This window comes from Sus scrofa, chromosome 6, assembly GCF_000003025.6.
Source record: "Sus scrofa isolate TJ Tabasco breed Duroc chromosome 6, Sscrofa11.1, whole genome shotgun sequence".
NCBI lineage: Eukaryota > Metazoa > Chordata > Mammalia > Artiodactyla > Suidae > Sus > Sus scrofa.
This window is the reverse complement of record NC_010448.4, coordinates 3,413,405-3,438,705: the sequence shown is the minus strand read 5'-3', so window position 1 is coordinate 3,438,705 and position 25,301 is coordinate 3,413,405. Positions and strand designations below refer to the sequence as shown.

Genomic DNA, 25,301 nt, shown 5'->3' with positions numbered 1-25,301 from the left:
AAGGTAGCAGCCATCTGCGCTGTGATAAAAAGCCCCGAGGATGATAAATAGACAAGTCGCACTTTTATTGGATTGCAGCTCGGGCGCAGCCACTTTGGGTTTGGCACTGTGCTAACAACAGATTTCTGCTTCCCTAGCAAGGCCTGGCCTCTCGGGGAGAGTGCCAGCAGCGGCCGTCTCCTGGCGGGAGGGAAGCGCCCCCCCGGCCCCCTGCCCGGGGCTGCTGGCCTGCTCCCACCCATGCCTGCCTGTGGCGTTTCTGCAGGGGCTCCGTCTCAGCTCCGGGCTCAGGTTGATGGGCCTTCCTCTGGACTCTGGACACCTGATGGCTGTGTGTCTCCGGCAGGCCACCTAACCTCTCTGTGCTGTGGGCGCCCCATCTGGGAAATGGGCAGATAATTTCCTGCCCTCGCAGGCTCGGGAGGTTCCGCGCGTCATGGCTGTGCGCGTAGCATTTGGAAGCGTGCCTGGCGCGCACACGGTGAGCGTTATGTAAATATTAGCTGCCGGTATCCTCGTCGTGATTGTCAGCGGGCCTGCTTCCAGAACCCCGCCTGGCCCAGCAGCCTGCCGGTGGGTCAGAGGGAGGACCTGGGCTTCTCGCAGGACACCGAGGCCACTGTGCATCCTTCCACCCCTGGGGTAGAGGCGGGAGCTCTGGAGCGGACGGCCTGGCCGCCACCTGGCTCTGCAGTGACCAGCTGTGAGACCCCGGGCAGGGGCTGCTGTGCCCCGTCTCTCTTGTTTCCGCAGCTGTCACATGAGGGCAGGAACAGAACAGGCCTGGCAGCGGGGCCCAGAGGCCTCTATGAGCTGACCCGATTTAAGCTCTGGGACCTCGCAGTAGACACAAATAAATGTTGGCGCTTGCTGTTGTGGGTGGTTCCCCGTGTGGCCCTGAGGCGACAAGGAATCAGGACGAGGGAGAAGCGTGGAAAGGGTGGGGCCTCCAGGGGTCCGCGGTTGACGTTGGATTCTCGGCCTGCATGGTGCTGGGACCCCCTGCAGGCTAGCCCTGAAGTGGGCCTGAGGTTTGGCCTGAGGACAGAGCACGGTGTGTCTGGGGACACTGGCCCATGTGTTTGTCTGGGCTTCCGCTGCACGGTCGGGGCCAGGGAGCTAACCTCTCTGAGCCCCAGCGTACTGTCTATGCCCGCCCCCCTGCCCCCCACCCCGAGCTGGGCACCCCCCCGCCACCTCCCCCTCTGCCCCAGCCAGGCTGACTTGCTCCCTCCCTGCCTGCTGTCCCCGTGTGACCTCCTTTCCCTCTGCAGGCACGTGGCTTCCTCCCCCCCCACCCCATAGACTGTCAGGCGCTCTGTGCACTGCAGCACCAGCTGGGCCTCTCTGTTCATCCAGGACTTGAGGCAGCTGCTCCAGGGCTGAGCCCATGTGGACTCACCCTGGGCCCCCCTTGCCTGTTTCTGGGCCCCTTTGCCTTCCTGTTCAATTCCCTGGGTGGTGGTGGGCACAGGCGAGAGTTTGCAGCACGTGCGCGCGCGCACACACACACACACACACACACACACCACACACACACACACACACACACACACACACACACACACACACACACACCCGCTTTGCGGCCCAGGGCCCTACCTGTGTCCCTGTTCCTTCAACCACCCTTGGATCCGGCCAGTCCAAGGTCCCGGCGGCCAGGCGCAGGGAGAGCCCAGGACAAGAGGAGGCACCCGAAGGAGGCCCCCCCGGAGCATGTGAGGTCAGGGCCTTGGGCTCACGAGGTCAGGGTTCACACCCCAGCCTCCCCAGCTGCCCTGGAGCAGTCGACCTCTCCAGACCTCGGCTTTGTCATCTGAGGCTAAGAGAACCAGTGCTCTGAGGTCTCAGGTCTCGGGACACGCCAGCCATCACCACGGCTGGGCCAGGGGCCCTTGCTTGGTGCCTCTGTCACCTTCACAAGGACCTGTGAGCTTCGCACGTCCTCCCCGCCTCCCAGGTGCGGTGACCAGAGCTTTACAGGCTTGATGTTTTTAGCGTCTTGCTGGTGTCTAGTGGCAGGGACTGAACGGAAACCATGTCCCCCAGACCACAAAGAGCTCGGACCTGCACGGAAGAACTGAGACAGGATTTTAGGTGTGAGGCCAGACCCTAGGGTGTCTTCCAGGCCCAGCTTTGAGGCTGTCTATACCCAGACAGTATCCAGTCTTGTCGGCAGAGGGTCAGAGAGGTTCAGCGATTTGCCTGGTGTCACACAGCTTGTCACCACCACACCAATGGGCTCACTCCTGATGGGGCGGACTCAGGGCAGGGGGCAGCTTCCTGTCCCCAGGGCCTGCTCCGTCTCTGCGTGGGGGGACCTGCGTGCCAATCTTAATGGCGGATGGAGAGCACAGCTGGCAGGGAAGGGCAGGGCAGCCTCTGGCAGGGCTGGCGAGGGCTCTGCTTTCCCCCTGCTGCTCCTCAAGCCCTCCAGATGATTCTAACGTGCAGCCACAGTGAAGAACCTGTGGTTCCCGTGCTCTTTAAATAACTGTCGGGTATTGAACGGTGGCATTTCAAAAGCACGGAGAGGCTGACTGCAAGGGCGGAGGGGAGGGGGCATTTATTGAGCAGCGGCTACGTCCCCGTCCCCGGCGATGCTCTGGGGACCCTGGCCCAGGTGCGTGTTAGCCTAGCAAAGTGGACATGAGACCCAGAGCAACGAGGTGGAGCCCCAGGGGGAGAATGTGACCCTGCTTTCTGGTACCTTCTAGCAAGAGCAAGACCCAGACCCGTGGCCATTTCCTCTCCCTCCCTCCATCCGCTGAGTTAATGCAAACTGGCAGGGGTGGGGATGGTGGGGGGGAGGGGGGGCTTCGGGGCACCACTGGCAGCCCGCCCGGGCCGCCCACACCCCCTGCCCCCGCAGCCCCGGGCAGGAAACCACCAACGTGCTCATGAAAGAGGCGGGCGCAGCTGCTGTTAACAGGTGAGCCCTCCGCGCGCTGGCCTCTCCCAGGGCCTCCTGGAGAAATCGGTAATGAAGTGCAGCTGTGAACTCCGGTTTTGGGTCAGAAAGGCAATTTCTCATCTCTCCTCACAGCAATTGAGTCGAAAATCCGGGAGCTGTTTGCCTCTCTGGTGCCCCCGCCCCTGGGCCCTGGCGGCCGGAGCTCGGGTCTGGGAGGCGGGCATCAATATTGCCGCTGTCAGAGGCAGGTGGCCGGGCGCGGGAGGGAGCGGCCCCGCGGGGCTGGCGAGGTGGGAGCGGGGAGCAGCTGGCCGGGGTGCGCTGGGGGATCCGAAGGCTGTTTTTCCTCTCGTTTTAATTGGTCTTTGTGACTCTAATGGTGCCCACTTCACCTCGTGGCTGCGTGCTGGCCGGGGGCTCCCACGGCGCACCCGTTGGAGGCTTTGGGGAGGCGCCCGGCAGCTGTTGCCGCCTCACCGATGCTCCTGGTGGTGCTGGGCCTGGAAGGGCCTGGGAAACAAAGCTCAGGGTGCCATGGGGTTGGGGAGCCCTGACTTCCAGAGCAGGCCCCGTCATGCCACCTTCACCGCAGCGTCACCCGAGCAGCCGCTTTTCCTAAGGCCGGATGACGGGAGAAACGCTGGCAAGTAAGATTGATTGGAGACGTGAGCCCAGCAGGGACCCCTCTCCTCTCTCAGGAATAGGCTTTGGAAGCCTCATTGCCTTAGTTCCGCCCGGCTAAGAGTCACTCGCTGAACACGGAGCACCTGGGCTGAGTGGTTTGGGTCCGGGCTCTGGGGCCCCACGTGCCCGGCTCTGCATTGCCGCTGTGTGACCTTGGAGTGTGGGCTTGACTTCGCTGAACCTGCCTCCTGCAGAATGTAGCAGTGGCACTTGAAGGGCCGCTTCGAGGATCCGATGGTGACAACACGTGGAAAGACAGAAAAGTGGGCCACGATGCTGCAGGTGCGGCCATAAAAAAAGAAAAAAATGTGCCACGTCTGGCAAATGACCAGTTACCTTCTTTCTGTCCCCCCTGTCCCTCCCAGCTCAGCCTGCCAAGGAGCAGGCTTTCAGCCCCAGGGAGCTCCCACCTCCAGCCCCTTGGCATCGCCTTTGAGCTTCTGGGCTGCGCCAGCTACCCTCTCATGGGTACACTTTGTGGCCAGCTCTGTTGCCGACACCTTATGGGGGTGTGTGTGTGTGTGTATGTGTCTGTGTGTGTGTTTAATCAGATTTATTAAGACATAACTTATATTCAGGAACCCTCCTTTTTAACTGTACTGTTTGGTGAGTTTTCACAAACGCAGGCACTGGTGAGACCACCAGCACAAGTACCGCCCCCCTCCCCCACCCCTGCCCCACCCCGGAGCTCTCCCCTCGTAACCCTCCTGCTCCCCGCAGGTCTGTTTTCTGTCCCTCTGTCTTCGCCTTTGCTGGACGTCGTAGGAGGCTTTCAGCAGGAAAGGTCTGGCTTGCCGGTCTGGCTCCCTTCTCTCAGCGCGCAGTTGTGGGTGCCTGTGTTGTGGTCGGGAGTGGGGTCCCGTTGTCAGGATGCATCCCACCTGGCGTGTCCCCTCCCATCAGCGGATGGCGGCGGCGGCGGCGGCGGGGGGTGGGGGGGTTACTTTGAGTGTTTTAATTCTTCCCCAGCCGTCTTCACCCGCTTGGGCTGTTGTCACAATGCCATGTCCGGGGGGGCGGGGTGGGGGGCTCAGATAACAGACGCTTATTGCTCACGGTTTGGGAGGCTGGAAGCTCGAGATCAGGTGCCAGCACACTGGGTTGCTGGGGGTGGGGGGCGCCTCCTTGCCGGGTCCTCACGTGGCTGCTTCTTTGTGCCCTTACAGAGAGACCATTGGCCTGTGTGAGCTCTTTGAGGGCACCGATCCCGTCGGGTGAGCCCCATTCGTGGGACCTCATCTAACCTACCACCTTCCAAATGCCCCCCCTCCAAAGACCAGGGCACGGGGCGGGGGGGATAGGGCTTCACCGGCCCAGCAGGGGCACAAACACTCAGTCTGCAACAGCATCTCACGACGCTCTTGTGAAGCTTGTGGTGTCATTGTCGCGTCTGGTGGCTGATGACATGGGAGCCCTGGGCTGGTGCTGCCAGCCGCCTCCCTGCAGGCCATGCAGCCCACGAGGCCATGGAAGAGGCCCTCCCTGCCTTTCTCCCCCTTTGGGGTCCCTGCAAGACCGGGGCCCACGTGCCCTAAGGAAGACGAGTGCGCGCCCGCGGACCCGTCTCCCAGCACCAGGTCCGACCTTGGCGGCAGATGCCTCTTTGTCCGCGCCGAGCCCCATGGCCAGCTCGAATAATTGGATTTTAATAAAACGGATGGGAGCGCGGGAGCAGTTCACCACCCTGGCCTGTGCCGAGGCCCTGCAATTAAACCGATTATGTCTTGAGAGTCAAGCTGTCTGACTCGAGGCCCTAATTTGGCAGCGCTGGCCAGCTCTGCCAGCGCGGTTGTTTATTTATTTACCCGACTTTCGCAGGCTGGGACACGCTGGGGGCCGGGGTGATTAACGTGGGGTGGTGAGCCGGGCTCTGGGTCCCTGTGTTCCCACCCTGGCCACCCACCGCTCCCTCCTCTGTGCACAGCATCCGGGTCCTGGCAGCTCAGGGGACCCCTGGAGACTTAAAACACGGAGGCCGGGACCTCCCCTCCCCCAGGGTGTGACATAGCTACCTTGGGCTGTTGTCTGGCCCCCGGGGAGTTTTCAAATCTCTCCAGGTGAGCGTGACAGGCAGCCCCAACCTAAGGCGACAGATCCTTCTGGAAACCCAGATTGCATGTGGCCTCCTTCCCTGGACCCACTGGGCTCCCATGGGCGCAAGATGCACCCCCAGGAAGGCCCGTGGTCGTCTCCTCCTTACGGGGTCCCGGGGAAGGGTCTGGACACAGGGACCCTCCTACAGACGCTGTCAGAAACATCTGGTGGGGCGATGCTGGTGTTTTTCCAGGTCTGGAGTTTGCATTTTCTCTCCCCGTTTATTTTCTTAATAAACACCCAGTGCCTCCTTTCCGCCAGCTGCTCTGTTGGTGCTGGGCGGGTGAGGACCCCTGGCTGAGGGCAGGAGGCTGCTCCGTGGCTCCCCTGCCCTGCGGGCATCAAGGGTCCTGGCTGGAGTCCTTTGCCTTCTCTGGGGGTGTGTTCAGCAATCCCCCCCACACCATGTCCCCTCGATTGTGTGTTTTGGGCTTCATGCCCCCGCCAAGAGGTGGCTGAGTGCACCTGGTGGTTCTGGGCTCAGACCCCAGGTCAGGACCTCGGACGAGGCACAAACTCCTGAGCCCGGTCTGGTATGTGGAGGCGGTGGGTAAGCAACCCCAAGGGAGCCCCTCTGGTTCCCACATTGGAAGAAGGTTCTGGATTTTGGCGTCATCAGCATCACTGATCGGGGGGGGAAGGGAAGCCGTTTGGGGGAGCTCTTCTGTGAAGCCGTGGGGGTGGGGGCCCTGGGCAGCTCGCCCACCCTCTGCGCCCGTGGCCTTCCGCAGCCCCTCCTCACAGGCTGCGGGGACAGCTCCGTGCGCGGACGCATGTGCAGGAAGGCCCGGCCAGAGCGCGCGGCAAGCGCCAGGTGGTGGGTAATTGTGATGAATAGGGGTGGAGGTGGCACGCAGGCTGGCAGCCAGCCATGGAGGGGCTGCCTGGGGAGGGCTGGGCCCCGAGCTCAGGTGGGAGAGCAGCCCCTTTATTTTATTTATTTTTTATTGTTTGTCTTTTTGCCTTTTCCCAGGCCGCTCCCGCGGCATATGGAGGTTCCCAGGCTAGGGGTCCAATCGGATCTGTAGCCACTGGCCTACACCACAGCCGCAGCAACGCGGGATCTGAGCCGCATCTGCGACCTACACCACAGCTCACAGCAACGCCGGATCCTTAACCCACTGAGCAAGGCCAGGGATCGAACCCGCAACCTCATGGTTCCTAGTCGGATTCGTTAACCACTTCGCCATGACAGGAACTCCAGCAGCCCCTTTAAGTGGGGTGCAGTCAGTGGGTGGCCTGGGAGCAGGTCCCATCAGGTGGCCACCCTTTGGGCCAAGGGCTGGGGGTGGCTTGTGTCCCTCCACCCCCAAGGCAGCCCCCCAAGGCTGGGCCCCTGGGGCCAGGGGCCAGGGAACGGGAGTGGTTCTCGCTGTCGTCCTCATGAGCCCCTCTGCCCAAGGCCCTTCCTCTCTTGACACCTCATTTTCCTCCTCTGCAAAATGAGGTTGCGGCCCCCCTGGATCCGGGAAGATGCCTGTTTCATCAAGGAAGGTCCTAGGGACAGCCCCACCTGCTTGGCGCCCATCTTGCCCCTCAGCGCCCTTCTGTCGCTGTCCCAGGACCCTCGTCCGGAGCCTGGAAGCCCTTAGGGTGGGCTTGCCCCCTGCCCCCCATCCCAGGCTGAGATGCTCTCCCGCCCCCACCAGGTACCGGTGACCTCACCGGTCAGGCCCCACTCTATGCGCCTTACAAACCCCTATGAACGCGTGTCATCCTCACTGTGACCCTGCAGGGAGGTGCCGGAAGCCTCCCCATTTTCCAGATGAGGAAACTGAGGCTCAGGGAAGCTCATGACTTGCCAGGGGGGACAGGGATATTAAGTAGCAGAGCTGGGATGTGAACCGGTGTCTGGCCGGCTTTCCCTCTGCACTCAGCTCACCTAGGGCTGGTCCAGAGGAGGCTGGCATCTCGTTGACACAGGCCTGGCTTGGAGCAGGGTCACCGAAGGGCAGGACGGTACTTTGGGAGAGGCCATGTGCCAGCCTCATGGTGCAGAGGGGCTGTGTGGACTGGACCGGCCTTCTCCGTGTCCAGTTTCAGGGGCTGATGGAGCTGGGCCCTCAGGACCGGCGAGGTGGAGTCGGGGTGGGGCGAGAAGGACCCCCCGTGGAACTTGCTCTGGGGCAGCGCTGCCCACCTTGTGCTCTGTAACCTCCAAACTTCTGATGCCTCTGCACACCCAGCCCATGGCTCCACACGGCCGGCATCACGGGCCGGTGCACTGGGGACCAGGAGCCCTGCAAACCCCCAAGGACCCTGAGGACAAGAAGGGACGGTGGTTTTCCGCCTTGCGTGTGTGAGATGGCTAGTGGCATTCAAAGATCTGCCTGGGAGTTCCTGTCGTGGCACAGTGGTTAACGAATCCGACTAGGAACCATGAGGTTGTGGGTTCGTTCCCTGGCCTTACTCCGTGGGTTAAGGATCCGGCGTGGCCATGAGCTGTGTGGTGTAGGTTGCAGACGCGGCTCGGATCCCGCGTTGCTGTGGCTCTGGCGTAGGCCAGCGGCTACAGCTCCAATTAAACCCCTAGCCTGGGAACCTCCATATGCCATGAGAGCGGCCTGGGAAAAGGCAAAAAGACAAAAAAAAAAAAAAAAAAAAAAAAAAAGAAAGAAAGAAAAAACACCAAAAAACAAAGATTCGCCTGGAGCTCCCGCTGTGGCGCACAGGATTGGCGGCGTCCTGGGAGCGCTGGGACGCAGGGTCAGTCCCAGCCTGGCACAGTGGGTTAGGGATCCAGCGATGCTGCTTTCGGTCGAGACTGCGGCTCAGATCCGAATCCTGGCCTGGGGAACTCCACGTGCCGCTGGGTGGCCGAAAAAGAAAAAAAAAGATGCAGCTAGCATCTGTGGTAGGGAAAACAGCCGCGGGCGGGGCCTGTGGGGGGCTGTTACAGGAACACAGGCCTTGGAGGGGAGACCAGGCTTGGCAACCCCCCCACCTCGGGGGAGACCAAGGGGCAAGCTGGGTTTTCCAAAGAGGACCCCGACCCACCTCCAGCACGTGAGGGTGGCAGCCCTCCCCCTGCGGAATCGCGGCGCAGCCCCTGCGCCCCAAGCAGCTGTCGGGGCTCCTGCGGCCTCCTCGCCAGAAGATTCTGCCAACTGGGCTGCGAGATAAGATGCAGTCGGTGTCCTAGGCCTGCTGCCAGCCTGGGACGGTGAGCCGGCCACTCCTGCTGCCCTGGCTTTGCTCTGACCCCCAGACAAAGGGCAGCTGGCTTTGCCCTGAGGCCCCAGGGGTGTCCAGCCACAGCCAGGAGAGGCAGGGGCCGAGGTGCTGTGGCTTATCTGGCAAAGGTCAGGACCCCAGGCGGGGCCTTGCGAGGGGTAGGAAGACAGGGGGCGGGGGGGAGGGGGGTGCGGTGAGCATATCAGCATCGCACCAGGAAGCGGGCGGCCTGGGCTGTAGCTGCCTGGTCATGAATCCCAGGAATCTGGCGGCCGCAGGGGTGAGGCCACCTCTGACCTGGGGTGGGGACACAGGCCATCTCAGGTTTCTCTCCTGTCCCGGAGAGGTCAGCGCGCAGACCTTGCCGCCGCCCTGGTGGGGATGACATGTGTCATCGCCCCAGGAGCTGGCAGTCCCTGAGCTCTGGGCATGTGGGGAGCCTGGGGAGGGCAGCCCCCCCTCCTCCCAGGGCCCCCCGGGCCACCTGCAAGCAGCCTTTCCCCACCACCCCACGTGAGCAGCCCGGCGAGGGCCTCGCGCTGCAAGAATGAGACTGGGGGCGATTCTGCCTCAGCCCGCAGGTGTCCAGCTTCAGCGTGGATGGACAGGGGACAGATCTGCGGCCCAAGGGACCCTCCCTGAAGCTCCTGAGCCCAGAAAACCTGACCCAAGCCTCGAGGCCACCCTGATTTCCCGAGAACAATAAGGGCGACTCACACCGATAAAGCCCTCACCAGGCCCTGTTCTGAGCCCTCTGTGTGCGTTGCCCCGTTTTTACCGCGTGACAGGCAGCAGTCCTGTTGGCCCCATTTTTACAGATGCGGAGGCTGAGGCCGTGCCCTTTGGCTCCCGTCTCTGGACCAAGGTCGCGTTGAGGTTTGCTTGTCGTTTTGGGTCCTTGGTTCTCAGGCCCTGAGAGGCTCTGGAGACTCGCGTTTTGCTGCCATACGTGACACCAATGCTGTCATCTGCTGCCTTGGAGGTTTCCAATAGTGCCAGTACTTGGGTCTACCCTGAAGGCGTGGCACCCTGCGGCATCTTGGGAATGCTGGGACGCGGGTTCCATCCCCGCCCGGCCCCGTGGGTTGAAGATCTGGCGTTGTCGCAGCTGTGGTGTAAGTCACCACTGCGGCTTGGATCTGCTATCTGGCCTGGGAATGCCATCTACGGCAGGGTGGCCGAAAGAGAAAAAAAGGAAAAAGTATGGCATCAGGACCAAGTCAGGAGGCGGGCAGGACAAATCTCCGTGATAGCTTCGCCCACGCCAAACACTGCCCCGGGCCCTCCTTCGGCCTGTCTACACCTGCGCTAGGAACAGGTGGGTGTCATTTACCCCTTTGAGTGGCTTGAAGGGCCCGCGTCCTCCCTGGAAGGTTGAACTTCCAGCCTGTGCTCTCGGAGTGAAGAGTAGGCTCTCTAGGAAAGGAACTTGGAAGTAGGAGGGCCGACTTTGGGAAGCAGCAGGCCTGCCCTGGGAGAGCCCCCCCCCAGCCCGTCCAGGTCTTTTGTGCCAATTAGAAGGCGCCTCTTCCTGCAGGCAGATAGAACCCATTCCCGGGTGTGTCTAAGGAGCAGCATGAGGGCCCTTTCCTCCAGATCCTCTTGTGTAGTGAACGACATGAACAACTGTACCTGGCGGCTCTCCTCCCTGGGGATCTCTTGGCTCCCGTCACCACCACCCCTTCCCCTAGGTGGCAGCTAGGGACTCAGAGCACATATCCAATGGCACCTGGCGTTTTTTCACCCTGGGGGACCAGGACGCTCCTCTCCACTGTCTTGCGTCGTGTCTGTTGCCCACGCGCTTCCTGGGGCTTGGCTGGGATCTGTTTACTCAGGCCAAGGAGTGGTTTAGAGGCAGGGGAATCTATGAGGTCTTTTAGCGCAGTGTGCCCTTTGTGCAGATGAGAAAACCGAGGCCCTGCAAGTTGGTGTGACCGCGGACAAGTCAGTTCAGACTTTCTCTTTGTTCTTGAGCCCTTGGCTGTGCACAAAAGCTGAGCAGTGTTCATGGTCGCTTACAGATGACAGTATGAGCCAGGGCGCTCCCCTCACCACCCCCGCCACAGCTTCCCAAAGAGTTCCCGACAGGCGTAGACCCCCCACAGCAGCTGGGGATCCTGTGCGCTCCCCTGGAGGGTGCAGACAAGGGCCCCCAGGGCACATGCAGGACACACCTTCACCCCATTCCTGGCCTTGCAGGCTTTCCCCACACCTGCTCCATGCAGGATAAGCCAGGCACCCCTCCTGCCATCGGTAAGGCGAGGGTGCTGGGACTTCTACCCAAGCCTGGGGAAGAAGCAGGCTGCCCCCTCCTAGCCCATATCCCTGGACCCCCACAGTAAGATACTCCCCCACAGCCACTCCAGCCGGAAAGGCCAAGTGTGTTCAGGGTCCGCGGCTGGTCCTTACTGCAGCTGCTCTCAGCTCCGGCTGCACAGCAGAACCACCTGCATTCTAGAAATACTGACACTGGGGCCCCCTCCCCTGAGATGCTGATATGACTGGTCCAGGGTGGGGCCCCAAGCTGGTATTTTAAAAACTCCCCTGGTGAGGAGTTCCCACCATGGCTTAGCAGTCATGAACCCAGCTGGTATCCATGAGGACGCAGGTTCGATCCCTGGCCTGGTTCAGTGGGTTGAGGATCCGGCGTTGCCATGAACTGTAGGGTACGTCACAGACTCGGCTTGGATCTGCCGTTGCTGTGGCTCTGGTGTAGACGGGCAGCTGCAGCTCTGATTGGACCCCTAGCCTGGGAACTTCCTTATGCTGTGGGTGCAGCCGCAAAAAGACAAAAACAAAAACAAAACCCAACCAACCAACGAAAAATCCCCCCAGGTGATTGGCATCTTGTCCTGCAGAGATGAGAACCACCTCACTGGTACCCACGCCCGTGGGAGGGCTGGCAGACTCGTGGGAGGCGGAACCCAGGTGTTTGCTAATCTGTTGGACGATGGGAAGGACCTTCTTGATAAAATGCAGTGTCATTCATATCAGGTCCAGCACTTCGTTCCAAACGCAAACTGACAAGCAGAGGATGGGGAACCTGACATGCGCGGAGGTGCCTGTGGCCTTGGCTGCTCCAAGTGGGGCAGGACCTCTCCTACTGGCATCTTCAGAGGCCCTGAGAGTGGGAGGGAGGCCGGCCGAGGTGGCAGGCACACCTGTACTCATGGTCCTGCAGACCTCACCTTCGAGAAGGATGTTGACAAACTGAGGAACATTCCAGAACGCTTGACTGTGATGGGAATGAGCTGAGGAAACCAGGGTCAGGTTGGGGAGGGGACCCTGAAAGTGGGGTGCTCTTGAGTTTCTGGGGTCTGATAACAGACGGGAGGGGCTTGACCCACAGGAGGGAAGTTCCCAGGTTTCAGCTCGGCGGCTGGAAGCAATTCCTTGGAGCCGTTCTGCTCCGGGAGGGGTTCCCGAGAAAGGGAGAGGTCTGACCTTGCCAAATATGCCGGCAGGGTGTGTGGGGGGTGCAGAACCCCCCCCACCCCACCATCTACCACCAGCTTGGCAAGTAGGAATCCCCTGGGTGCTGCAGGAAATGCTGACGCCTGGGTCCACGCCCAGAGGTGTGACGTCATTGGTCTGGGTCCCGCCCAGACATCCTCGGGTGGGGGAGGTAGTTAAAATTGTCGGGGGCGGGGGCCTCTAAGATGTGGCCTTGTTAGAGACCCCCTGGGGGGAGTCCCAGAATCATGGGGGGGTTGTGAGTAACGCCCCCAATTTAATTAGAATCACCTGGACTGCTCACACAAGCAAGGGCATCCCCACCCTGAGTTTCCGTGAGCCCCCTGGCTGGCCTGCGGCCTGAGGCTCCAGGATTCTGAGCTGAAAGGCCCTGCCTGGCTGGGAGCTCATGTACCCCCCCCCCCCCCCCCCGGTTTCCTCCCAGCCTGCCTCCCCCAGCCCCCAACCCCCCTCTTCTCCCCCCGCCCCGGGGGGTGGGGTGGAGAGAGGAGGTCTGGGCCTCTAGCTCTCCTCCCCACCTCCTCCCCCTGAGACTTCATGTCAGCCCCCCCGCCCTGCCACCAGCTCCTGAGAGGCAGCCAGCAGCCGGCCCCTCCTTCCTCCTCTCCTCCCAGCCGGTGGCTCTCAGCGCCGGCTTGATTTAGTAGGCGTTGGAGGGGAAAGGCAGCTTGAAGAGTCACTAAGAGCCTCGATGCTCGCCAGCACTTATCTGGAAAGGAGAGGCCAGCAGCACACCTCTTAGCCAGGGGGGGCTTCGCGGGCCAGCTCCCGCCCCACCGCAGGGTTATCAGCAGTGGTGCTCCATACAGGACACCCCCCACTCCTCCAAATGGGAGGGGGGTGCTGCCCCTCCTTTGCCACACCCCCCCGCCGCTGCAGCCCCCAGGGCGGAGGGGCAGCTAGGGGAGGGGTGGAGGGGGGGAGTGCTCCTGGGATCCCTGAGTCAGGGACCTCAGAGACCCCTGGGTTAAGGTGGGCTCGGAGGGAGAGGTCCTGTGGCCGCTGACTGGCAGTTGGGGGCCCGCGGAGCGCCCCCCCCCCCCCCCCCGCCTGGCTCTTCTGCTCCCCCACCCGCCTTTTGGTTGTTTGCCTGCCCTCTCTCCCAGTGCCTGTCCCCCCGCTTCTCCTCCTCCCTGATGGAAAACACAAAAGGAAAATGCGCCAGTGCCCAGGTCTGGGGAGCCCCAGCCCGCGGGATGGAGAAATGAAAAGCGGCCCCAATTAGAGGCTTTGGTTCTGCAAACTTGATGCTCGGCACTTGAACTGTCACGGCGGAGCCTTAATTAGCAGCGGCGGGGGAGAGGTCAGGAACAACTCAGCAGTCTTGACAAGCGCGTTATCAAGTGCAGGGGAGCGGGGGCTGCCCGGGGAGCGGGCGGGGCGCGGGGAGGGGAGGGGAGGGCGGCCGGGGGGAGCCGATGGGGGCGCCGCGGCGCGCGGGAGGTGGCGGGAGGTGGCGGGAGGCGGCGCGCGGCCCCAGCCGAGCGGGAAGGCAATAAGATGGTTGCTGCCAGGCGGCCGCGTAGCCACGGCCGGCGGTGCGTGAAGCCGCGGGCGCGGGGACGCGGGGCGCTCCTGGGGGCGGCGTGAGAGGCTGCTCGGCCCCCCCTCCCCGGGCGCCCCGGACCTTCCGCCGCCCGGGCGCCACGGCATCGCTCCCGGGTCCCTGCAGCGGGCAAGCGGACGCCCCTGGCGGCGCCTGAACCCCCGGTTCCCCGGCCCCGCTCGGGGCATCCTCCTGTCCCCGTGACCCCCTCGGCCCCCTCGCCAGCCACCTCCCTGGGGACCCAGCCCCCGGCGCGCCGCGGGCCGCAGGAGCGCACCGCGCGCGGGGACCCCCCCACCCCTCGGGGACCCCGCGCCCACGCCCGGGCTGAGCGGGGAAGCCCCCCCTAGCGTCCCCCGGGTCCCGCGGCCTCGGCGGCGGCGGCGAGGGCTGCCCAGCATGCTCGGCCTGAAGACCTGGTCGTCCCTGCTGCAGAATCTCAGTAAGTGCCGGCCAGCTGCCTGCGGGAGGGAGAGGGGGAGGGCCTGGGGTGGAACTTTCTGGGGCTCGCGGCCCAGCCCCAGGGCCTCCCGACCCTGGCTTACCCCTGGCTCATGCCTAGGCCCCCCCGCCCCGACACGCTGCCTGCCACCTCTTCTTGCTGTCAACTCAGAAAAGAAGCCAATGGATTTGTTTTTTCAAGTCGGAAAGCCCCGTCTACCCACCTGTCCGTCCAGGGTCTAGCAGTGAGAGTGAATTTTTGTCCTGGTGACCTGGCTGGTCTGCCTTGTCATGGCCCGTGAGCAACCTGGGATGGGCGTGCCAGTCCAGGCCTGGCCCCTCTGTGCCAGCAGGAAACCAGGGGGCTAGGATCCAGGAACCAAAAATGGGGAGGGGATGGGCTTTCTCCCCCTAGCCGGCGAGTGGGGGCCCTAGTGGGGACGAGGGTGGGATGTGTGGCCCAAACTACGTTTCACTCAAGTTGCCCCCTTCCCAGACCCTGATGGCATGTCCCTGCCCCCCTCACCCCGGGCCTCTGCGTGGGGGAACTTTCTCGTGGCGTCAAGGCTGTGACCTCACACCGATGTGCATTCATTAGCAGTGGAAGGGTGCGCCAGGTCACAGAGGCCGCCGTGCGCAGGATCTCTTGTCAGTCTCCACTGGAGAGGGTTCCCCAAAACTCGGAGGCTGGGGGCACCCCTGCGAGCTGCAGGTGTGTCGCGGTCAGTGGGAGGGCAGCAGCCCCGGGGTCCTCGGCGGGAGGGGGGGGTGAAGAGGAGGCAGCTGTGGACCGTCCCTCAGGTTGCCGAGGCCCTGTCACCGTGGTGCCGCCGGTGACAGAGGCCGGGGAGGACGATGGCACTCATGCAGCTCCCCCTCCGCCGTGAGCCTGGCCCTCCTGACCTACAGGCGCCTCCCCCGCTGACTCTTTCTTCCAGGTGACCGTGGGGTGCCCCTTCTGCTCCCACTCCAGCCCCCACCCACGCTGCTCTGGGCCCCGGCCCCCCTCCTCCCGCCTCCCAGCCCTTCCAGCCCAGCCTCTCTCTGTGTACGCTCCTCTGCCTGTTTGAACTGAGGCTTTTAAAGCTTTTTGCTTTTTGAAAACTCAGGGAGGGGAGAGCGGCTTGTGGAGAGGTCGTGAGCAGCTGCTGATTATAGTGCAGTGACGAGAGCGAGCTTAAAACAAATCCCTGTCCATCAGACGTCGGCTTAGGTGGTTTCCTGTGCTCTCCTGGGGGGCTGGGTGGGGGGCAGCAGCTTAGAGGAAGCGGGGGGGCTCTCTTCCCTTTCAGCTAAATGAACCTACAAAACTCCCGTCTCATTCGGGTGTTTGATCATTGCTCTCTGCCGCTGGCTCCCTCTGATCGCACTTCTCCCCGCGGCTGGCGGAGGGGGGGGCAGAGGCCCTGCCCCGTGGGACCCAGGAGGCCGCTCGCCGGCTGTGTGCTCATGGCCAGGTCACGTGGCACCTCAGACCTCAGTTTCCCCGGGGGTGTAGGGGAGAGGGGGGCGGTGGTGTCTTGCGGGTGTGAGCCAGCATTTGCCAGGCAGCCTGCAGAGGTGAAACCCCCGGCCTCACAGCAGCTTCAGAACCGGGCACCAGTTCTGCACCGTCTTGTTTTGGCAGGGGAGGAGATGAGCTCAGAGAGGTTCGGCTCACTACTCAGGGTCACACAGCTAGTGAGGGAGCCTGGGTGGTCCCACCCGGATCTGGTCCCTCTGCTCGGTAGCAGTCTTGGAAGGCCCCTGTCTGTCCGCAGGACGCCACCATCAGCTGAGAAACCTGGGCTCCTCTGTGATGTGCCCCCACCTGCCATTCAGAGTCCTGCCCAGCCCTCCAGCCGGCGGACTCCATGTCTTGTCGTTGCCGTGGCGCGGCCATGCCTGTCTCTGCTTAGTGCTCAGCCACTGGGGAGGCGTGTAGCCTAACAGCAAAGGGTGCCAGACCCCCGAGTTCCTAGCCTTTCCTCCTCCTCCTTGCTGTGTGACTTGAGGCAGGGGACCTAACCTCTCTGTGCCATACTCACCATCTGGAGCTTGGGGACTGTGGTTCTGCCCTTCTGGGAATAAATGCGTCAGTCCGGTTAATGATAGTGCCTGTGTGCTGTCGAGTAAATACGTGGCAACTGCTACTACTTTCTCTTCTATCTGGAAAGTTCTTCCAGGCTCTCTCTGCCATCTCCCATACAAAGCTACCTCCTCCGAGAGGCCCTCCAGTTTCCACCCAGCCATAAATCTTCTCTCCTGCCTCCTCCTGTCTTCATGGCCCATGTTATTTTTTTCTAGATGGAATCCACACCTTTGTACCTATTTTCTGTCTTCTATCAGGAGTTGTGTGAGGAAAGATGCTTTTCCTCTCATGTCAGTCTCCCGAGTGGCTGAGTATGCAGTAGGTGTCCATTACATGCTCGTCGGATGACTAGAGGGCGACCCTTCTGCTGGCGAGACCAATCAGTGTTTGGTCCCACTTCCTCCATGAGCAGTGGGCGCTTGGCTCGGATGAATACTGGGCTAACACCCAACTCGAGGCAGACCCGCGGGGAAGCCTTCGGAAGGTTTCCAGGTCCCCCTGGCGTTGGTGAGGCCTGGAGCCAGGAGGTCAGGCTCACATCTGGACCACTGGCCAGCTGTGGGGACAGTTGGAACAGGGCCTTCTGGGTGGACCGTGTGTGGTCAGCTGTTGAAAGGATGTGGGATCCCCCGGCCAGGTTGGGTTAACCCAGCTGCTGGCCGCTCTGCAAGGGGCTGGGTGTTGGGGGGCCAGGTGCTGTCCTCATGGGTTGAAGTCAGAGCCTGGGAGAGTGGGGGACACAGCCTTGGTGGTTGGATTATTCCTAAAGTGGGGTCCCGGGGAACCCCCAGGGGTGGCTGGTGCCCGTCTGAATACCATGGCCCCTGGCCACCACTGCCAGCTCTGATGGACCCAGAGCAGGCTTCTGCCCTGAGATTCTGTGACCTCAAAGGGGCCCTGATGGTGGACACGGGCAGCTGAGCCTGTCAGTCCTTGGGTCAGCACCTGTGAGAGGTGGGGGTGCCCCTTGGCACCCCTTTAGAGAGAGCCACATGGCCACACCTGTGCCAGTGATGCAGTCGCCCAGGGGGTGGTGGCATCTGTGCTTTGGTTTTTGGGTAAAAAGTGAACCAGGCAGGCCTTGTCCAGGTTTGCATGTAGGTCTTGCCCTGTTTGGAAAGAGTCGCCCTGGACGCCCTGGGCCAAGAAGGAGAGGTGGATTAACAAGTGGGTCCCAGAGTTCCCGTCGTGGCTCAGTGGTTATCAAGCCTGACTAGGATCCATGAGGTTGTGGGTTCGATCCCTGGCCTTGCTCAGTGGGTGAAGGATCCGGTGTTGTCATGAGCTGGGTTGTAGGCCACAGATACAGCTGGGATCTGATGTGGCTGTAGCTGTGGTGTAGGCCAGCAGCTGTAGCTCCATTTGACCTCTAGCCTGGGAACCTCTATATGCTGCAAGTTCAGCCTTAAAAAAAAACAAACAACCCCCCCCCAAAAAAAAAGTGGGGATGAGCCAGTAGCTGAATTGCTGGGCCTGCCCTCCCGTGGGCAGGAGTTTGGCCCTTGCTCTGTAACGTGGGTCCCTGTGTTTCTACGCAGGCCTGGCCTAGCGTTAGGAGCTCCAGCCTGGAGCCAGACAACCTGGGTTTGCATCTGGATCTGCCTCTCATTGGCTGTGTGCCCTTGGGGAAGACGCTTAACCTCTCTGTGCTGTCGTTTCCTCTGCTATAGAAGGAGAAGTAATAATAGCACCTGTCTTGTGCTAGGGAGCTAGTGCCGTGTCACAAACCTCCCCTCTGTACTTCCTAAGGGTGTCGGCCTAAGTGGTTGATGTGTGTAAATTGTGCCCAGCACACGGAGATGCCCTACTAACCATTAGCTCTCCCCGAGCTGGTCCCCGAGAAATCCTTCACATCTAAAATGATCCAGGGGGTCTCTGCTGTGGCTTAGTGGGTTACGACTCCGACTGCAGCAGCTAAGCTCGCTGCAGAGGCGTGGGTTCCGTTCCTGGCCTGGCGCAGTGGATTAAAGGATCCAGTGTTGGTTTCGATTCAACCCCTGGCCGGGAAACTCCCATATGCCGTGGGTACAGCCCTTAAAAATAAATACGTACAAATAAAGTGACACGGGGTGCTGGCGGAGAGTGTGTGGAGGGGATCAGAGGGTCTGGGGTCGTAGCCGCTTCCTCCCTGCCCAGCCTCTGGTGTTCAGTGACCCTTGACCTTTGAAGCCCGTTCCCTCCCTTTCTGCCTGCATCCTGGCCTCCAGACCCCATCGCGTGCTGGGCTGCCTCTCACCTGCCCTGTCACCTGTGTGGCTGTGTTCAGGGGTCCTGGGACCACAGGGCGGGGGGTACCCTGGAGGAGCAGGAAGAATCCAGGGGCAGACCTTCCTGGGGCCTCTGCCTCCCCGGTTCCACGAGGACGGGCTGGACCGGCTCTTCCCGGGACCGTCGCGCCAGGGTCACGGGCTCAGCGACTCAGATCTGGGGGCAGGTGAGCTGCCCTTCCGAGCCCGTGGGAAGACCTGGTCTATGGCCTCATGTCAGAGGACCTCCGGCCAGGGAATGTCTCTTTCGTCCTCTGCTCCCATCCCCTCCCTGCCACGCTGTCGTCGAGAACAGAGACGGCACTTGCCTGTCTGCTGACAGCTCTGGAAGGACAGTGGGGTAGCGCTCGGCTTGGGGTGCTGGGGACACGACACGTCATCTGTGCTGCGGCAAACAGTGTCTCCCAAGATTCATGCCCACCTGGGACCTTGGAATGTGACCTTAGTTGGAAATAAGCCGTTGGCCAAGGATGCTGAGATGCAGCGTCCTTGTGTGGGTGGGTCCTCGCTCTGGTGCCTGGTGACCTGATGCCTGGGGAAGATGCCACGCAAAGGCGGAGGCAGAGGCTGGAGGGAGGTGGCCATGAGTCAAAGATGCCTGGAGCCCTGGGAGGTGGAGGAGCCAAGGAAGGGACCTCCCCAGAGCCCCGGGGGCAGTGAGCCCCGCCATCACCTGATTTCAGACTTGCAGTCGGTGGCTAGGACTGTAGGAGAATCTATTCACTTGTTTTAAGCCCCACCCCTGCCTCCGGATTGTAGTCATTTGTTATTACAGCCCCAGGACAGTAACACACCATCAGCCCTGCCCTCGTATGTATTTTAAAATATAATAAGAATACCACTTATGGGAGTTCCCGTTGTGGCTTAGTGGTTATCGAATCCAACTAGGAACCATGAGGTTGCGGGTTCGATCCCTGGCCTCGCTCAGTAGGTTAAGGATCCGGCGTTGCCCTGAGCTGTGGTGTAGGTTGCAGACGCGCTTGGATCCCGCGTTGCTGTGGCTCTGGCGTAGGCGGGTGGCTACATCTCTGATTGGACCCCTAGCCTGGGAACCTCCATATGCCGCGGGAGCAGCCCTAGAAATGGCAAAAAGACAAAAAAAAAAAAGGAATACCGTCTAATGTTGCTTCAAGGACTCCCGCTGTTGTGGGGCACCCGAGAGAATACGGATCAGCTTTGGGGACCTGGAGGCTGGGAACCCCCGCTTGATCTCTCTGGGTTCCAGCTCAGGCGGGAGGCATGAGCTGGCCTGGTGGGAAGGAAGGCCTCTCCAGGCTGAAGTGGGCACAGCAGCAGGCCAGGCTCCGCCCAGTAGTGCCCTGGTTGTCACCTGTGTGCAGGAGGAAGGGATGCTCAAGATAGGCGGGGGCTGGCGGGGGGGAGCCAGGGAGCCCCTCCTGCAGCCAGGGAGCCCCTCCTGCAGCCAGGGAGCCCCTCCTGCAGCCAGGGAGCCCCTCCTGCAGCCCTGTCTCTTCCACCCTCGGGTCCCCCCTTGGCCTCGCTCTGGGTCAAGGCTCACGGCGCTGGGGTCCACAGGACCCCCCCCACCACGTTCAATTGTATGTCACCTCCCACCTTCTCCCGGAAGGTTGGCCGTGTGAGCCAGCTGGTCTGTTCACTGCTGTATCCCCAGCACCCAGAACATGCTGGAACCAGTTGGCGCCCGAATCCTTGGCTGACTTGAGAGGACCTGCGGGGCCGGCGGGGTATCTGCCCGCCTCTCCTGACCTGACCTCACCCCCCGCGCATCAGCCTGCAGCATATAACTCACGCCTGCCCAGCAGCTGGGGGACCAGCTGCAGGCAGCCCCGGGCCGATGTGGAACCTGAGGCTGAGCAGGTCAGGGCTTGCCTGGGGCGGCGGCCGGGGCCAGAGCTGGCATCTGAAGTTGCCCTGTGGGGTCAGAGCCACAACACAGACCTCCTTGCCCGGCCGCTATGCCCTGCGACGCCCCGGACGCTGGCTGTGCCCTGTCACCTTGCTGGGCTGCTGAAGTCCTCACACTGTGACCCACACCTGCCAGAACTGGGGTCTCTCGGGGCAGGAAAGCTGTCCTGCCTGCCGAGTCTCAGAGTAGGAGGTCAGGGAGGCCCCCTGGGCGCCCTGGGAGGGGCCACACCTCATTCTGCTCCCCGGGGGGTGCGTGGGGCTGGGGGGGGCCCACCCATGGCCACGAGGCCATCCCTGCCCCCACCGCCCCAGCCACCAGCGTGAAGAAACCCTGGTGACCCAGTCAATGTTTCTTTTAATTAGAGACAATTAAAAGAGTGCGGCGGGTGGCAGTTTGGTAGCTTCTTTAGGAGAAAGCAGAGAGCCCAAACGGAACCTAAAAAAATAAAGATAAAATAAAACCCAGTGAATTTTTAATAGCGATTATCTCCTGACACATAGCGCGTTGCCATCTGGCAGGCACACAAGCCACTGAAGCTTGATGCTGGGGGCGACGACGGGCGGCGGGAGGGAGGGGCGGCCGCGGGCTTCCCGCCTGGGGACCCAGCCTCACTGCGGCCCTGGGCTTCCCCAGCCCGGCCCCCTCACCTCGCAGACTCCACCCGCCGCCGACCTGAGAAAGGAGCCTGGGTCCTCAGCATCTCAGCTGACTGCACGGTTCTGCCGGCATCGTGTTCCCGTGGTGGCCTCTGAGGGGGGCCTGGCACAGTCTCAGTGGCCACAGGCTGGGGGTGAAGTGGGCATCGAGCATCACGTGGGCTGCACCCCGTTCCCCCCGGGGTCATTCGTTCAAACGCCCGTGTTTCTTAGGCGTCTGCTTGTGCTAGACCTGGGATGGGCCTCGTGGTTCGGGGATGACAGCTTGTCCCCTGACACTTGTACCCCCCTGTCACAGGGTGGGTACATCCTGGGGCACTGGGATGCTGTTGACATTTGGGGCTGGATGCTTCCTTGTGCGGGGCTGTTCTGTGCATTGTAGGATATGTTGCAGCTTCCCTGGCCACTGTGTGCCAGTAACACCCCCAGCTGTGATGACAAAGAAGTCCCCAAACATCACGCGCTGTCCCCTGGGGGGCAAAACGGCCACAGCTGAGACTCAGTCACTTCAGGTAAGCGTTTCCTTGAGCTGCTGTAACCAAGCCCGCCAGCCGGGGCCTGAAACAGCAGGTGCGTGTCCTCTCGTGGCTCTGGAGGCCGCTGTCTGTCGGGGCAGGGCGGCCTCCCTCCGAAGGCGCTGGGGGAGAGTCCTTCCTGCCTCTGGCGGCCCCTGTGGCTCCAGGCGTCCTTGGCTCGTGGCCGCATCCTTCTGCCTCTGTCCTCGTGTGCTCTTCTTCTTCTCTTCCTGGAAGAAGGCTGTTCATTGGATCTGGGGCCACTGAATCCACTGTGACCTCATTTTAACTTGCTCACATCTGCAGAGACTCTTTCCAAACATGGTCTTGTTCTGAGGCTCCGAGTGGACATGCATTTGGGGGCCACTGTTGAGCCCAGTAAAGTGAGGTTTCACGGAGGGCGGGGTGAAGGGCGAGCTACAGGCGGGACAGAGAAGGGCGGCCCGGCCGGCCTGGGGGTGGGCAGGCGGGCTCCTCTGGGGAGAGGCTTTGAGCTGAGGTTTAGGACCCCAGGTCACCTGGAGAGAAGGTGCTGGCAGAGCCCCTTGGTTGCCAGCTCTCCCTGTGCCCATCTGGAGAGGCGGGTGCCAGCAAACCACTTCACGGAGCTGGGGCTGAGTCATGGGGCTGGGCCTCCCCAAGGCTGCCCACCATGCGTGTTTCTGGAAGTGGGGCAGGTCAGCCAGTGGATCTGTGTTCCAGGCAGCTGCCAGGGGCTGGCCCTGTCACTTTGGTTGCCCCCCTGAGGTGGGTGGCATTGTGTCTCCCCAGGAGATCTGTTCAGGTCCTAACCCCTGGTCCCCGTGAATGTGGCCTTGCTTGGAAATAGGACCTTGGCAGATGGAGTAAGGTTAAGACGAGGTCCCCCTGGGTCACAGTGGGCCCTGATCCAGTGACAGTGGCAGACACACGGTGGCCGAGAGTATCATGGACGACAGGCAGACTGGACTGACGCGTCCGCAAGCCGAGGATGGCCAGCAACCAGCAGAAGCTGGAAGAGACAGGAAGGCGCCTCCCCAAGAACCTCAGGAGTGGGAGCCCAGACCTGCACACGTCTTGATTCAGACTGGGTTTTTTTTTTTTTTTTTTTTTTTTTGGCCGTGTCCCTTTTGTGGCTGCACCCTCAGCCTGTGGAAGTTCTAGGGCCAGGGATTGAACCCGCACCGCAGCAGTGACCTGAGCTGCTGCAGTGACAACAGCAGGTCCCTAGCCCCCTGCCCCACCAGGAAACTCCTTGATCCGGTCTTTCAGACTCCAGAACTGTGGGAGGAGAAACGTGGTGTTAAGCCCCCAGCCTGTGGCAGTGGTCACCTCAGCCCCGAGCCACTAACATGCCGTCTTCTGAGAGCGGAACTGAGCGTGTATTGTTTTGGGGCTGCTTTGGTAGAGCGTTTTCTTTCCCCAGAATTCTTTCAGGCAGGCCAAGCCAAGCAAGAGGAGGTGCCAGGTCACCCGCTCGAGGGCACCTCACCCTTGCATGCAGTCGGGGGCACGTGGCCGGGGAGGGGCTGGGCCGCACGGTAGGCCCAGGTTGGCTGCAGTGAGGGAAGACCAGCAGTTCCGGGTCAGGAACTTGCTGTGTAGACGACGGTGACGTAAGGCCCCTTACCGTGCGGGTTTTCTAAAGGTGCAGGTCCTGCGGGAGCCTGGTTGTGGCCGAGGCAGGCCACTGTGGGTTGAGCTGGAGGCTTCTCAGCCGTCCTGGGGCGGCCGTGACGAAGCTCCAGAAACTAGGTCCCAAACAAGAAGTTCATTCTGGAGGCGGGAAGGTTCTGAGCTCCCCAGGCCTGCGCCCTATGGGGCTCCAGCAAGAAGCCAATCGTTGCTTCTGCCAGCTCCTGGTGGCCACTGGCCTTCCTTGGCTGGGGGGCCTCAGCTTTGCTCTGTCTCCACGGGCCTCCCCGAGGGGCTTCTTTCCTCTTGCGTGGACACATGTTACAGGATTTAGGCCCCACCCGGATAATCCAGGCTGACCTCATGTCAAGATCCCTCGTTACTGTTGCAATGACCCCTTTTCCAGGCGAGGTCCCGTTCGCAGGTGTCCGGGGCGGTGATGTATGCGTATCTTTGGAGAGGCCGCCAATCAGCCCCCTTCAGGGGTCCGTGAAGCCACCTATGAGAAGTGACTGGGAGCTGGTCACGCACCCGGCAGAACAGCTGAGGCAGAGCCCTGAGCAGGGCCTTGCCTGCCGTGTTCACGAAACGGCGGGGAACCAGGGGGTGGGGACAGAGGGATGGAGGAGGCAGGCGGGGGGTGTGCCGTGGCGCCCACGACTGGGCTGTCCTGGGATCCAGGTGGGAGCTTGGGAGGGTTTGGGCAGAGGGGGGACACGAGCTGGCCTTCCTTCTCCCAGGGTCGCTTGGGAGGGTGGAGTACGGGGCCAGGGCGGAAGCTGGGGACCAGCAGGTAGTTGGCTACTGCACCAGTCCAGGCAGGAGGAGTCAGCCGGGCCGAAGAAGGCGACGAGAGGCATGGGTTTGGCTCCTGTCTGGGGAAGAGCCGGCATCTCTGGGGAGGTGCAGCTTCCCACTCAGGGCAGCCCGTTCTCGGGTGGATTTCTGAGTGTCAGCTTCCTACACACCCCTCCCCTCCCTCTTCTCCCCGTCGGCAGCTGTGTTCCTGGGAGCAGGGAAGGGAACAGCTGGACGTGCGGGCAGGAAGGCGGGTGGGGGATCCCGGGCGGCCGCCGCAGGGGCTGTGCCCGCCCGTGTGGTACTTTTCATCTCTCTCTGCAGCGTTTCCCACAATTAAACCTGAGTGCCTGGTGCCAATGGCGTAACTGTGGCCTCTCCTCACCCTCGCACGCCCGCTTCGCTCTCTGGCCCCCGTCACCCCCTCTCCTTTCCTCTTTCTCTCCCTGCTCCCCTCTCCTCCCCCTTCCCCCGTAGGGCCGAGGGAGCAGGATGCTTTCAGATCCTTGTGCCAGTTTCTGAAATGAATGATGCTCTTACTGCTCTGTCCTCCATCCTTCTCTCTGCCAAGGTGCTGGGCGCAGCCCCGGTGCTGGTGGATTCCCCGCTCGGACCTTTGGGTCTGAATTTCACTATAATCTCCCACTTGGCTCTTTTTCCAGATGGGTCTAGTTTATCTCTCGATTCGGTTCCCCCCGTGTCACAGCTCATGTGGCCCAGGGACGATCCATTTTAACTTGTCACAACTCTCCCAGGGGATTCATTGACCCGCCCGTGGGATCCTGCTGACCCCTCTCTCCTGGGTCCCCCCAGGATCAAGTCCACCTGTTGGGCTGCCCCCTTCCTTATCTCTGCCCCGCCAGCCAAGTCCGCAGCCTGGGGCGGCAGGGATGTGGGCGTGCAGGCAGCAGTATTGCTCAACCTTTCATCACTGCCGGGGCCCACGGGCCTTTACCCGGGGGAGCTGTGGTCCTGAGGCTGCCTCGAGGGGCTCTTCTGTCACAGGGGGGTGGGAAGCCGCCTTCCTGGGGGCTGGGCCACCTGCTGCCTGTGGGGTGCAGAGGGCTGTCCCAGAGCGGGCGAGGGCAGGAGCCCGGGTGCCTGTCCTTGAGCCTGCCAAGCGGAGGGAGACAGACTTCTGTCTGCAAACCTGTAATTATGC

At 61.9% G+C, this 25,301-nt stretch overlaps 1 protein-coding gene and 1 long non-coding RNA gene across 9 annotated transcripts in view; both read left to right on the top strand.

Annotated features, from left to right (window-relative positions):
- Nucleotides 1-25,301, top strand: part of GSE1 (Gse1 coiled-coil protein) — a 413,470-nt gene that overhangs the window by 218,931 nt on the left and 169,238 nt on the right. The gene's annotated exons all lie outside the window — the stretch shown is intronic.
- On the top strand, nucleotides 1,584-6,616 carry LOC106510460. The gene is made up of 3 exons (XR_001308959.2): nucleotides 1,584-3,880; nucleotides 4,319-4,382; nucleotides 4,765-6,616. It is a non-coding gene; the product is annotated as an uncharacterized LOC106510460 (long non-coding RNA).